Consider the following 14,895-nt stretch of genomic DNA (forward strand, 5'->3'; position numbering starts at 1 on the left):
TTTCTTTGAAAGAAGAATCATTCTAGAAGGGACATTATATTGAATTTTTTCGATTTTTTATCGAAAAAAACAATTGGATGACTTTACTATAGTTCTCTTAGTAAAAAATTTGGTTTTGTCCTGATGTATGTGAGGCTTTGGAAATTTCCATAAAGAACTCCAAGTTCAAATATAAAATGACTAATGGATTTTATGAATATAAGTCCAAAAACTGGGATAGCTATGATATAGTTTTATCTATACATTTATATAATTCACAATTGAAAAAGTTTGAGGCTTAAAAACACTTTCATAGTTACAAAGACAAAATTAATGAAAACGAGAGATATTATGATTTTTGGGTGGATTCATTGCAAAAGAATCAACAATGTAGTGAAGGAAATGTGATTATTTCTATTTATGTGGGGACAAACTTAATCAAAGATTATTTTACGTATGGAAGAGGAATTTCCTGTGTTGTACAAACATATTCGTACATGAAAATGATGTTGAATACTTATGGATCTTTCCAACTATTAAACCCAAGATCCACTAACTTCATAAAAATTCGGGTATTTCACTTCCTTTGTTGTTTATCTTATCATTATTAGGATAACATTTTTTTGACCATTACTAATTGTCAAAATGTCTACTAAAAAAATCACTAATGATGGATATTCTAAAATAGAGAATGATGAAAGTGGGTAAAATAGAAATAATCAATACAATGTGCACACTATTGAAAAACGAATGGAGATGGAAACACGAGAAGAAGAAGTTACCATACCAAGTACATAATTTGTTTGTTTGTTTTTGAATTTATTCAATTTCAACATTAATAATATTTTCAAATGTTTATTATAGGAAACTACAAGAACAAAGGTGTTAATGAAGACAATGACCATGAAATAATGGAGAGATGTAAAAGAGAATTCACAATTGTAATTTTCTTTTTATAATTATTGTTTTCATTGTCACATTTCATAGTATTTCATATGCTTATTATAGTTAAGAATTAAGAGAATGACTATAATGATAGGTGAAATGTCCTACAAAACTATAATTAATATAAAAATATTGTCTTGACAATTTAACACGTTTGCTTTTTTATTTAGTTACTTATGAATTTTATTTGTAACAATTTATATCATTTCTTTTGTTTATTATAGTGAAAAGTAAGGAGAACAAAGGAACTGATTAAATGAAAATGAAACAAAGTATAATCAAGAAAAAAGCATAATATTGGTTACTTGTAACTTGTCAACTAGTTTTCCTTATTGTTTAATGATTTTTATTCATTTTTACAAATTCAAAACATTTTATATGTTTATTGTAGTGACAAATAAAGAGTACAAAGACAATGATGAGGTGTAATATTATAATTATGAGGATAATTTCATATCAAGTACTTATAACTCGTGTTGATGTTTCTCTTTTTAGTTTTAAAATTTTCAATGCTTTTCAAAATCATAATATTTTATATGTTTATCATAGGAAAAAAAAAGAAAAAAAAAAGAAAAAAATAACAATCAGATCAACATTAAAAATGTAAATGTGTTTGATTAAATGACTAATATTATCATTTGATTAAGTTTTTCAATTTTTTTCTCCAATTCCTATGGATACATTACAAGAGAATATTTTCTCATCTATAAATAGTGGGAAAAACATTCAAGGTAAGTACAGTTTTCCAACAATTCTTAGTAATTTCTTTAGCATGAATAAAGTGGTTTGACTAAATTATTTGTTATTGTGATGCAGCCAAAATAAATAAAAATAAATTAGTTATTTCATAGTTAAAAGACATTTTTTATTATAGAACTAGTGATGACAAAACTAAATGGTATATTGAGAAAATTGGAAGGTTTGCAAATTGCGCTACAAAGAAAAAAATGCTTTGTTTTTTATCACATGCGAGTTTTTTTCTTGAATTGTGTTCCAAGAGTAAATATTTTGACATTGCAATTTGAAGATAGCTTTAAAGCAAACCTTAATGCAAATTAAAAAAAATGGTTTCAGAAACATAACAAGGCCCACTTCTATTTATGTGGACTGCTTTAGATTGTAAGACATAAGGTCACTAACAATCAAGAAATTTTTATAGACACTAACTCATTGAAAAATGTGTGGGAAACGCATACCCAATATAATGCGACTAACACTGTGATAGTGGATTTTTACTCCACTATCCCTAAGAAAATGACTTTCTTGCTACTCCATTCATTGGAACAAACAAGGATGATAAATGGTTGATCAATGTGCTATGGAAAATGTTGAATACATTCAACAAGGAAACAAATGCACAAGCTACTTTGAAGGACTTTCAATCATAATTAATAGTATCTTAAGATGTCAAGTGTTTACATTCATGCATAAATGTGCATATACCATTTATAATATGAATTCTTGGTTGTTATATATATGGCATCATGAATTGTTACTGTATTTTATAGCCTTTATTCATTTAATTTGATGTGCATTTCATGAGACCAATACATTAGTAGCACTCAAATATTTTTATTTTTATTTATTTCTAGTAAGATATTATGTTAATGACAATTATTGATTTGAATGGTTGTTTAATGTTTTCATATCAAACTTTCTTATTTTATAGAAACTTAAAAAATAGATCATATTGTATGTAGAAATTATTAGATAATTGATATGTTTGCTTGATTTGTATTCTTTTCAATTGTGATTTACCTTGTGATTAGACCTCATAGAAATTAGTTGTTTAAAAGATCATTGATTGTATTCTTATAACTTATTTATTTCTATAAAAGTTAAAAATATATACTATCATGTATGTTGCAACAACAAAACAAGTACATCTTACAATAAAATAAGTACCAAATGAAACTAAGGGACATACTCTAAAAGATAATATATAATTAATTAATATGTTTGAAACTTAAAAAATATAATAGGTTTTATCTAGTTTTGATCTCATACTTTTGTGATCCATGGTGATTCTTTTGAGCTAACTTTTGGATTAATCACATGATTAATATTTGTTGGTCGAGGTTTTGAATCCTCTAATGTGGTTCATCCTCATGACCAAGATGAAAATAAAATATAATCAGTTTGTTTATTTAAACCTCTTAAAATCAACCATTTAAATAGTAGTTCAATATATTCATGTAATACGTGTTCAATACAAATCAAACAAATGTATTAGGTTTCATGTATTAAAGCATTGCGAGATTTTTTTCTAGCACAAACAAACAAATTTCAGGGTAAAACAAATCTAGAACCCACTAGATTTGAAACAAAAAAAAACATTGTAAGTTAAAACACCTCTAGTGTAACACAAAACACAAAATCATTGCTTAGAAAAATAAATCTAGCATGCGCTAGATTTGCTTCTAGCATAAACACAAGCATTACAAGATCAAACTAATCTAGTTCCCGCTAGATTTGTTTCTAGAACAAGAAAAGCATTATAAGGTGAAGCAAATATAGTGTAAGGAAAAACACAAAAACATTTTATGGTGAAACAAAATCACAAAGACAAGTATTGCAAGGTAAAAGAAATATAGTGTGTATTAGATTTGTTCCTAGTATAAATAAAGCTTTACAAGGTAAAAAAAGTCTAATGCATGCTAGATTATGTATAGCACAAACATCAATAGTGCAAAGTAAAACAATGATAGCATGCACTAGATTTAGTTCACCTTGAAATGTTTTTTTATTTGTGGAAGAAGGAAATCTAGTGTGTGTTAGATTTATTTTTCCCTATAACATTTTTATTATTCTTGTTTATTTCATTATATATATAATTATGAGAGAGATGATAATGTTTATATTAAAGGAAAATAAAACACTAAAAGAAATGATAAAATTAATGTATATTGTGTTGCAAATTGTTAGGCATTAAGAGAGTAAATGAATGTTAAATAATGAAGTTTTAGCTATCATTTCCTTGTAGTGAACTCGTGTATGGTATGAAATTTTGTGTTCTTTTGCATATATGTGAAATGAGATGTTGTAAAAGTTTATTTCATAATATCCTTTGACTTGTTATTTTTTTAATTCCTTTGACTTGTTATTTTTTTAATTCATTTGAAATTGTCATATATTTCTGTACACATGTTTTCACATTCTAGGGACTATGGTGCAAGTGAGATTCCAAAGACATCATGATTTATTATTGTATTTTGTAGGCTTTATTAATTTAAGTTGACTTGTATTTCACACTACCAATATATTAGTAAAAATAAATATTTATATTTTTTATTGCTAGTAAGATATTGTGCTAGGGACAATTATTAATTTGAATGGTTGTTTACTGTGTTCTTAGGAAAATTTCTTAGTTTATATAAATTTATAAAATGGATTAGGTGGTATATAGAAATTATTAGATAATTGGCTTGTTTTCTTGATTTAGATCATATCAATTGTTTGTTTCGTTGTGATTTACCTTTACATTAGACATCCTAAAATTATGATTTGAACTATGGTTCATTGTGTTGTTATAACTTCTCTTTTTTCTGTAAAAGTTAACAACTATATTAGGTTGCATGTAGCACCGACAATAGAATTAAACCTTTCACTAATATAAAAAGCAACAAAAAATAATGGATATACTCTACAAAATAATATATAATTAATTATTTTGCTTGAAATTTAAAATGTGTATTAGGTTTTATGTGGAAATTAATATAGTAGTTTGTTTACTTGAATTATAGCATTGCAATTATATTTGGTAGTTGAGAATAAACAAATAATTATATCTCTTAAAATCAATCATTTAAATGGTTGGTCAATCTATTCATATAATACTTGTTCCATAGAAATTAAATAAATGTATTAGGTTATACGTATAGGCTAGACATATATCATTAATTTGTTCAATGAGACAACTGTAAGAATGTTTTTTTATTAGAATTTAACTCACAAAATTTGCCTTATTAAAAATGGAAAGAAATCACGATATATACTAACATAATTTTTTTAGTATTTTAAAGTAGTATGTTTGGACGTTCTTAGGTAATGATGTGTGGAGGTGGAGATATGTTAACGTGACATATGTGGTTGCAATGCAGATGAAAATGAGCATTAATGTGCGCCAAAATATGTTGTTGATCAGTGAAATGGAAGGAATATTCTTCAAATCATACAACGGAGATGAAGAAAGTTGTCATATTCAAAGAGAACTAGACTGGAAATTTGGTGATAGGCCCTATTTCTTTAGGCCTTCTCAGTCATAAGTATTAAAATATTGCTTAAAAAATTATGATGTTGCAATATGGACATTAGGTTTCACTGATAAGTGCATTCACAAATTACTTGAAGAATCAAATATTGATATAGGGGAATTTAAATTCATATGGGATATATCTCATTTCCATTTGCAAATAGAAGTGAAACCAACGAGAATAATACAATTCTATGAGAAACGACTGACTGATTTGTGGCCCCAATATGGAGATAAATATGGAGAATCAAATGTATTCCTAATAGATACATCAAATCATGATTCTCAATTCATCGGATAACAATCAAACCACACCTTAGTAAAATCCTATATAGGACAAGAGAAAGATACTTGGTTTGCAAAGATTTTATTTCCATTTCTTAAGGCACTTCATCGTATAAAGAAAATGTAAGTAAATTCAAATGTTCAATAAAACATGTACTTCATTGTAATGGATGAACACAACTGTTAAAAATAATTTTTCTCACAAGAGCATTCCAATTTTACAATGCAACTCGAGCGTACATTTTTGTGAATCAATTTGTATGATTTTTTTATTTCTTTCAAAATATATCAGAATTGAAAATTATATTAATACACATTATTATTACTATTATTTATAATCCTTTTTGCATTGAATTTTTTTTACCAAGGATTTATTTTTCTAATGTGTGCATGTATTTTGATTTACATTTTTAAATGAATTATTTGTCATTAAAATCATCTTATAGGATCCATTGAGGAAAAAAGTTATTCTTATTTATTTCTATTTAGTTATATTCATTAATACTCATATATAAATGTGAATGTAAGTTTTGAAATAATGTTCAATGTAAATAAAGGTACAACTCTTACTATAACATTATAGATTATTTAGATTAAAAGTGCTACATGCACTATTAAGGATTATAGGAGATGGTCCATAGGTAATGAGTCATAGGTGAATGATTTGAACTTTTTGAAATAGAAAATATTTTATTTACCGATCCATAATTTTTACTAAATTTATATATACTTAAATCAACTAATAATTTTAATTGCAATCATCATATTGGAAATTAACAAGGCAAAATTTGTCTTTTTGACTTCTAATTGCCTATAGAATGCATTAATATTAGTGTATAACTGTAATATATAATTTTTTAAATTAAACTCCATTGTAAATAAATATTCATTTATTAAAAAAGACACAATTAATTGACAATGGTTGTCAAGTTGAGTATTAAGGTTTCAATGAACAAGTATCCTATATCCTATATGTTTTATTTTTTTGAACCTTTTGAATTCTAAGGAATTTCACTTCATTTTCCAATGATGACTTCTCATAAATTAGTAATTTTTAATAAATAAAGTTATATCGTATGAGCCAAGAAGACACCAAGTTATGTTTTGAATTTTTACTTATTTATATTGATTAATATGAATGCACTAATGTGGTATATAATAGCCATAAAATAAAAGTCATTTCTTCCCAAAAAAAAAAATATTGTAATTTCTTGATAATAAGTGTTAAGTAGACTATTTAAGCTTGTGGTCAATGGGATATATATTAATGACTTTAAACTCTTTCAATCTTAAGGAATTGAATTTTCAATCCATAATTATTTCTAGCTTAAATATGCTCTTAAATATGCTCTTAAATCATTAAGAAGCTAGTTATTGACTTTCTTTTTCCTATCATGTGATTTAAGAAGAGTGTATAAATGTTAAATCATTGTTTCTGAAATCAAACTCCATGTAAAACAAAATGTTTTTCATAAAAAATCAAAATATTAATTGATAATGGATGTTAAGTGGACTATTCATGGTTATTCAAGAGATAGGTCATAAATGCATGTCTTTAAATAGTGTGCATCATATGGTGTTTGGTTTTCCCATCCACCCTAACAATTTTTAAAGTTCAGTTCTTAAAGAAATTATTTGTAATGGAAATAATGTGATAAAATCCAGCAACACATTAGCCCATTTATTGAATTATATTTAGTTATATATATTGATACAAGTTTATAAATTTATTGCACTTTTAAAATTATTTAAGATCTCAGTGTAAGTAAAGATAAGTTTTTTACATCCACATGGGGTAGCTCAAGTGGCAATGGCCATGGAAATGAAGTCTCACTGAACCAGAAGTCTTGGGTTCAAATCTTGGGCTACCCTTCCCCTGTAGCGGGGTGTTTAATGGACATGAAAATAGGAGAGTCCTACCAAGCTTACAAAAAAAAAAAAAAAGATAAGTGTTTTACAAAATTTCATATTTTCTTACAACTATGTATTACTAAATCAATTTCTTATATATGCAATTTTCTCATATAAGTCAATATGAAAACCCATGTATAGTAAAAAAACATTTCCTAATAAAACATGGAATAATTAATTGAAAATAAGTGTTAAGTGTAATATTTAGCCTTGTTCAAGAGATGAACCATAAATGGATGTTTAAAATTTTTGCACCATAATATGACATTTTATTTTTTCATCCATATTCACATTTTGTAAATTTCAATTTTTAAATACATTATTTGCAGTTGATATAATCAAATATAAGGAAACAAAACATGAATATATTTATTCCATTTTATTTAATTATATGCTTCCTTAATAATGTTTATAAATGTAATGTGTTATTGAAATAAAGCTCTTAAAGCAAGTTAATATACCAATTTTACAAAAACATAATTTAGACTTAATTGATAATACATTTTAAATACTAAATGATGATTTGTAATCCATACATTTTTCTAACTATGTATTCTTAAATTAATAACTTCTATTTGCAATCATCTCATATAAGTCAATAGCTCAAAAGTCATTTATTAACTTATATTTGCCTATCATGTGGTGTAATATGATTGTATAAATGTGACATTGTTGTTTTTGAAATAAAACTCCATGTAAAATAAATTTTTTTCCCAAAAAACCCTATAATAATTAAGCGATAATGAGTTTTAAGTGTACTTTCTAGACTCATTCAAGAGAAGGGTCACAAGCGGATATATTTAGAAATTTTGCACCATTATTATGACATTTTTTTTTACAGATTACAATTAGTTGATATTCAATCCTAAATGGTATTTAAATAACTTATAATTATTTGATAATTATTTCTAAGTGGTTTGAACCTCCCCTCGTTGCTTTCCAAAGGCACTAAGGGAAGTTTGAAACTTCAACATAAGAACATATTTTACGTACAAAATTTTTAAAAGTCTAGCTTTAATACAAAATTTCCAAGGGGGTACTCCATGTCAAATCGTACATTATTAATAACCAACTCCCCCCGCCCCCCCTCCCCGTAGTTGTAGGAAACTTTGGGGTGACATTTGCTAGGAACAAAAATTAGACATCAGGGAATCTAGTCTATTACCCATAACTATAATATTATATTTTTTTGATGTTAGACATACTAATATGATTTAATTGGTTACTACTAAGAGGTGCTTTCACACCCCTAGTACTGCGTATTGATATTGTTGTGCCTAACATTCCCATGTTTGAGATATTCATGGGCATGATTTAGTTTGAAATTACTAAAAATATGTTTATCTTATCATTTATTAAGTTAAAATGGTTATTGTGTCAAGAGGCATTATACAATCTAGTATGGTATGACCCTACATAAACATTTGCATATATAAAAGGAAATGTTTACTAGGATATGGAGAGGTCCCATTAAATGTTTAAGTCATAGACTATTTAAGATAAGTTTGAGTTAGTTATTTGATGGGTTTACCTTGGTGGTTTACAATTTCATGGCATTGCATAGCCCATGGTATTTGTTCATGGTATTTATTTTGATGAATCCTATTTAAAGGCTTGAATAATTTCTTTACTATGGAATGTAAGAGTTCTACCTTAGATTCATCTTAACTCTAGAATTAATCCCACTTGACACTTGGTAGACATGGTTATAAGATGGATCTATGCTAGTGGTCTAAGATCTTTTACTCACAGATGCATCAAAATTACATAAAACAAAGCTTCTTAACCACAAAACTTAAAAACACATAAACAATGTGGAAATAACCAGAAGAACATGAAAACCATGACACAATGATTTGATTACAGAGTTCTTCCAATTTGGACTACATCTCCAGGCCCTTCTCAATAGTGAGGAGGCCTTCATTCATTAAGTGGCATAAAAAAAGAGATAAAAGTACAAGCAACAGTATTTACAAACCTTATACCTCCAAGATGGAAGATGGACAAAGAATGGAGAGCCCAGCTTCAAACATAGATAGTACCACTGAACCCCTGGAGAGAAATCATGCAAAAATGCTTATCCAAGCTCCCAATTTGGATAATCAGAGCTTCTACAACTTCTTAGAACCTCCCCGCTACTCAAGGTGAGGTCCCAACCTGCTACTAGGGTTACAGTCTATTGTATAATGGATTCTGAATTAATCAGCCAGTCGTCTCTCCTTCTGACACAAAAGGGTCTTTTATACAAGCATGGCGACAATTCCTCAACTCCCGGGCAATTCTAACCATAGGCCAAGTTAGGTAGGTGAGATTGTCTTAAGACCAAGGATCTCGAGCCTAAATGATACATGCAACAAACCTTTACAAGTATGGTGAAACCCCTTTTAAATATGGAATGAAACATATTTGAATACGTGTTTAACTCTGCAGTTGATGTTATCAATAGTTCTTCACAATCAACATTTCATCGGTGTACAAACCAACCCTTATATCACGTTGTCAGTGATACAATGGACTCGTCGGGCTTATACAACATAATATATAACATATCAAATCTGGCGACCCCATTGCAATCACAATTAATGCTTAAACCATCTATGTATCAGCCCAACTTATGTTCTGTGATAACTGGGACCTGCCATGATTATAAATATCAATGTATAAAAAATCGCGTCCAGCAGTCCTATCGCAAATTGAAATCAATGATTACTGCCAGGACTTCTTCGCATCCACTAGCCCTTCTGCGATTGTGATATCCGATATATCGCATCAAAACTACGTTCTTCCAGGGGTTGATCCTTAATGCCTTTTCCTTCGATCTGCGATGTGTGATATCATAATCGCAACTGATTCTTAACCACTTTATCTTTTTGCGAGTGCGATATGCGATTATGCATTGCAACTTGCCTAGGTCAACTTTTCCCTTAGGTCGCTTCATCTCCTCGCTGTGATAGGTGATATGCGGGACCAATGGCAGCCTACCATTTGTCACTCCCCCATTCACTGAGATGTTTTCCATGTCATCTCCTCCTGCCACCTAGATAAGTCAAACTTGAACTTTGACTTGCTCTAACTTCTTCATATGAACTTAGATTTGAGTACCATTTGCACCATTGGAATTAGGATGACGAGCACTTCGATTTGATTCTAATTTTATCTAGATTCTTCCACTTTGAGTTTTGAGCCTTTTACCATGCCATTGGTACTTTTCTGAAGATCCACCTGAATCAATACATCAAGATCCTCCTAGATCAATCCTGCTCACTAAGAGCTTTTGGACCACCAAGAGCCTTTTTAGTCAATTAGTAAGTGAGGAAATTGTTCCCTCACTTTTTCCTTCTCCATCCATCGATATTTACTTGGATGCATTCCTTTCAAGCCAACTTGAATGTACTCCACATCTCCCCATCGTGAAGTTCTATTTTTCTGATCGAGTATGATATCTTTGGGAAAGTTATCTACATACTCTAGTAAAAAATCATCCACTGCAGGAATTTGTGCAACCTCTTCGATATCTATAATTAATAGATGTTCATAAAGCTTTAGGTTTTCAACATTTACTACTGAGTACATTTGCACATAAGTAGGTAAGTCAAGACAAAAAGCACTATCTCCAATATTTGCCAATATGGTGAACGGACCATTTCAAATGGGTCTCAATTTCTTCCCTTCTCCCTTCATTCTTTCCTTGTTGATGTGGAGCCATACCTTTTCCCCAACTTGAAACTAATGATCAACTTGGTGCTTATCATATTGAGCTTTATACCAAGCTTGACTCTTCTCCAACTACTCTTGTACTGCCTTGTGAATCACATGTATCCACTAGATAAAATTTTTTGCTTTGTCCCTATCATATTGTCCATTTCCATCTCCATCCTTCCCAAAGAGCATGTCCAAGGGATCTCTTGGTAGATAGCCAAAACATGTCTCAAATGGTGAGCTCTGTGTAGATGAATGTGATGCTTGATTATATGCATGCTACACATAAGGAAGTTGTTCATCCCACAACTTGGGATGTTTTCCACAATAGCCTCGTAACAAGTGTACCATAATGTGATTGATGACCTTTGTCTACCCATCGATATGTGGATGAAATGTTGTACTTCTCTTCAGATTAGTGTCCATCATTCTCCACAAGCTGGTCCAAAACTCTCCAAGAAAGTGAGAGTCTTGATCTGACACAATACATTTGGGCAACCCAAAATGGACCCAAACATGCTGAAAGGAAAGATAAGATGTTTTCTTAGCAGTGACCTACTTTTTACAAGGCATTAAAATACACATTTTACTAAAATTATCCACAATGACATACAAATAGTTGTGACCTTTCCTAGAGATAGGAAAACCTCCTACAAAGTCCATGGACACACTTTCCCATGGTCGATTCGGAATAGGGACTGGTGTGTAGAGCCCAAGTTTTCTATTATAGGGCTTTGAAACATAACACAATACACAACCCTTTACAAAGCGAGTCATGATGTTTTCCATATGAGGCCAAAAGAAAAACCTCGGTAAATGACATAAAGTCTTTTCAATCCCAAAATGGCCAGACACCAGAGAGGTATGAGCTTCTAGGATTACATGAACACTTTCAGCAATGGGTATGCATAGTTTTCGAAGGTGGTACAATCGATTTCCTTGCAAGCAATAATTTTCCACCTACAATCCACGAATCAGCTTTTCATAAATCTCTTTAAAATCATCATCGTTAGCATATTTTTCAACATAAATTTATAATGATAAAGAAACATTTTGCAAAACTACAAATGTAGAAATAGGAGGGCGAGAAAGCATATCTTCTACTTTATTGTTGGCTCCCTTCCTCTATATTATTACCAAATGAAACTATTGGAGGAATCCCATCCATATGAAATTAAGGGATTGCTGAAGCTTGGTCTGTGACTACAATGGCTGATGATCCGTATGGATGGTGGTCTCCTTACATATCAGATAGTGTTTCCACTTCTTTACCCTCTAAACTAAGGCATACAACTCCTTGTCGTATGTGGGATAATTCACAACGTCCTGGGAAAAAGTCTCTGAATGGTCAAATACAAGATTTCTTTGCTACATCAATAGAGTGCCCATGGCATATCTGTTGGCATCTATTTCAATCTCAAAAGGGTGTTGAAGGTCAGGTAAGGATAGCACTAGTGTTGTGTTGATCTTCTCTTTCAGTGTGTCGAACGATTTCTGCTGCTTTCCACCCCATTGAAAGTTTTGGTTCACAGTGGTCAATGCGTGCAAGGGGGCTATGATAACAAAGAAGTTCACAATGAATCTTCTCCTATATTGTATATTACCCAGAAAATTTTGGACCTCTATAACATTTGTGGTCCTAGGCCATTTCATAATCGCATATACTTTAAAGGGATCCATAGTCAATTTCCCATTACTGACTATGTGGCCTAAATAAACCAGAGAGGTATTCCAAAACTCACACCTCGACAGTTCCACATACAATGTTTCATTTTTCAGAACATCAAGCACTTTCTTCACATGACATACATGTTCATCCCATGTCCTACTATAAACAAGAATATCCTCCAGATATACAAACACAAAATGATCAAGAAAAGGCCTAAATAGATCATTCATTACCCTCATAAACGTAGCATTACATAGTCTGAATTGCATCACCATCTATTTGAACAACTCCTATTTGGTTTTGAACATAGTCTTCCAAACGTCTTGCTCTACAATTCTAACCTGGTGATATCCAGTTCGCAAATCCAGTTTTCTAAAATAAACAACATTTTTCAATTGATCTAAAAATTCATCAATGCGAGGGAGAGGGTATCAATTCTTCACCATAATCTTGTTCAGCGCCTTGTAGTCTACACAAATTCTCCATGTGTCATCTTTCTTTGGCACCAACATGATCGATGAGATGCGCGAAGAAGAACTTCATCTAATGACCCCTTGATTTAAGAATTCTTGCACCTATTTCTTCATCTCCTCCATCTCGATAGAAACCATCCTGTACATGCCAACTTTCAGTAAAGGAGAATCCTATTGTAAATGAAATTCCCATTTTGGGTGCAATCCTCTCGATTCCCGAAACAATCCATCATTATCAGAAATAATTTCAAACAATTATTTCTTATGATCAGGATTACAACCTTTGAAAGCATTAACCATCTAGGCCTCTTTCATTCTCACTATCATCAACATGCATCCTTTCCTAGAATTACAGTCGTTTAATCTATCATGCACTTAAAGGGCTAGCATTAACTCTTGTATGAATAGCTTTGACTATATATTCTACCCCATCCTTCACAAGGTGGTATTTATTCTCATGCCGAAAGAAAACCACTTTTCTTTCATATAAATATGAAATTCCCAAGATGATTCCGGATGTCCAAAGCCACAACATCTAACTCTACCTCATCAACTAATTTGGAAGCAATAACAAATCTAGCCCTACACTGCTTGGTTACCTGTAATTATTCTTTATTACTTACCCAATGAAGCGGGTATGGACTTAGATGAGGCTTAGTTTCGAGGCCTAGCTTTTTAACTAAGGACTATGAGATTAAATTTGCTTGGGAACTTCAATCAAATAGAGTTTCCACCTTTTTTTGTTTTATAATAACTCTAATGTGGAATAACTCATTTATCTTTCGCTCATTACTTAGAGGCTCATTGAAATAACTAGTACTCGCAATCGAATCAAAACTATCGTTAATAGAAAGAGTGCCTTTTGCATCCATGGCTTTGATCAATGTCTCATTGCTGGAATTTGATCCAAGGGCTTGTGTTGTTGCAATTGTCTTCTACTTCCCTTCTCCACTGAATCTCTTCGGTCTCAGCTTCAGATACATCTTCCAAGAGTGGTCCTTGTCAGGACCATCTTTCCTGCAACGAGTGCAAGACAACGTTGCTTTGTCCCCTTTCTTGGCTATGATAGTCTTCTTATCCTTCCCCTTGCCTTTCTTCTAGAATTTTCCATGCTGAGCTTTGAACAGTGTTTTCTTGGCTTGATCATCTCTATCATTATTTCCTTATCTTTCAAGATGAATGGCCTTTATGCTAGTTGCATCAATGGTAGTATGCTCAAACAGTAATAGTGAATGTCTTATGTAACCATGTAACACACCGACGTACTTAGTTACAGTCTCAGGCAAATCTAATGAGATTCCTAGATTCAAAGCTTATTCATGAAATTCTTCAGTGATTCTTTGCACATTCTAGCCTTTACCTTGCCTTAGATATTACCATTCCATAAGTTCCTTTTATTTATAACCCAAAGGGTAAAATTGGTCTTTCAATGCTAAAATAAAAATATACCAAGAGGACAGAAGGTTACCTAACTTTGTGTTTCCCTTCTGTAACTTTCTCTCCCACCAAAAGAGAGCAATACTACTCAATCGAAGGGATGCTAATTGAACATTGACCTCATCTTCTTTGATCTGCTAGATCTGGAAGTAAACTTTTATCTGTCTTAACCAATTATTAAGTTTTTTTGCACTACACTCTCCATTGTACATGGGCAGGTCAAACTTTACATCTAATTTGAAGAA

Source organism: Pinus tabuliformis, chromosome Q, assembly GCF_031772625.1.
Source record: "Pinus tabuliformis cultivar Carrire ecotype Pingquan chromosome Q, CPIR1, whole genome shotgun sequence".
NCBI lineage: Eukaryota > Viridiplantae > Streptophyta > Pinopsida > Pinales > Pinaceae > Pinus > Pinus tabuliformis.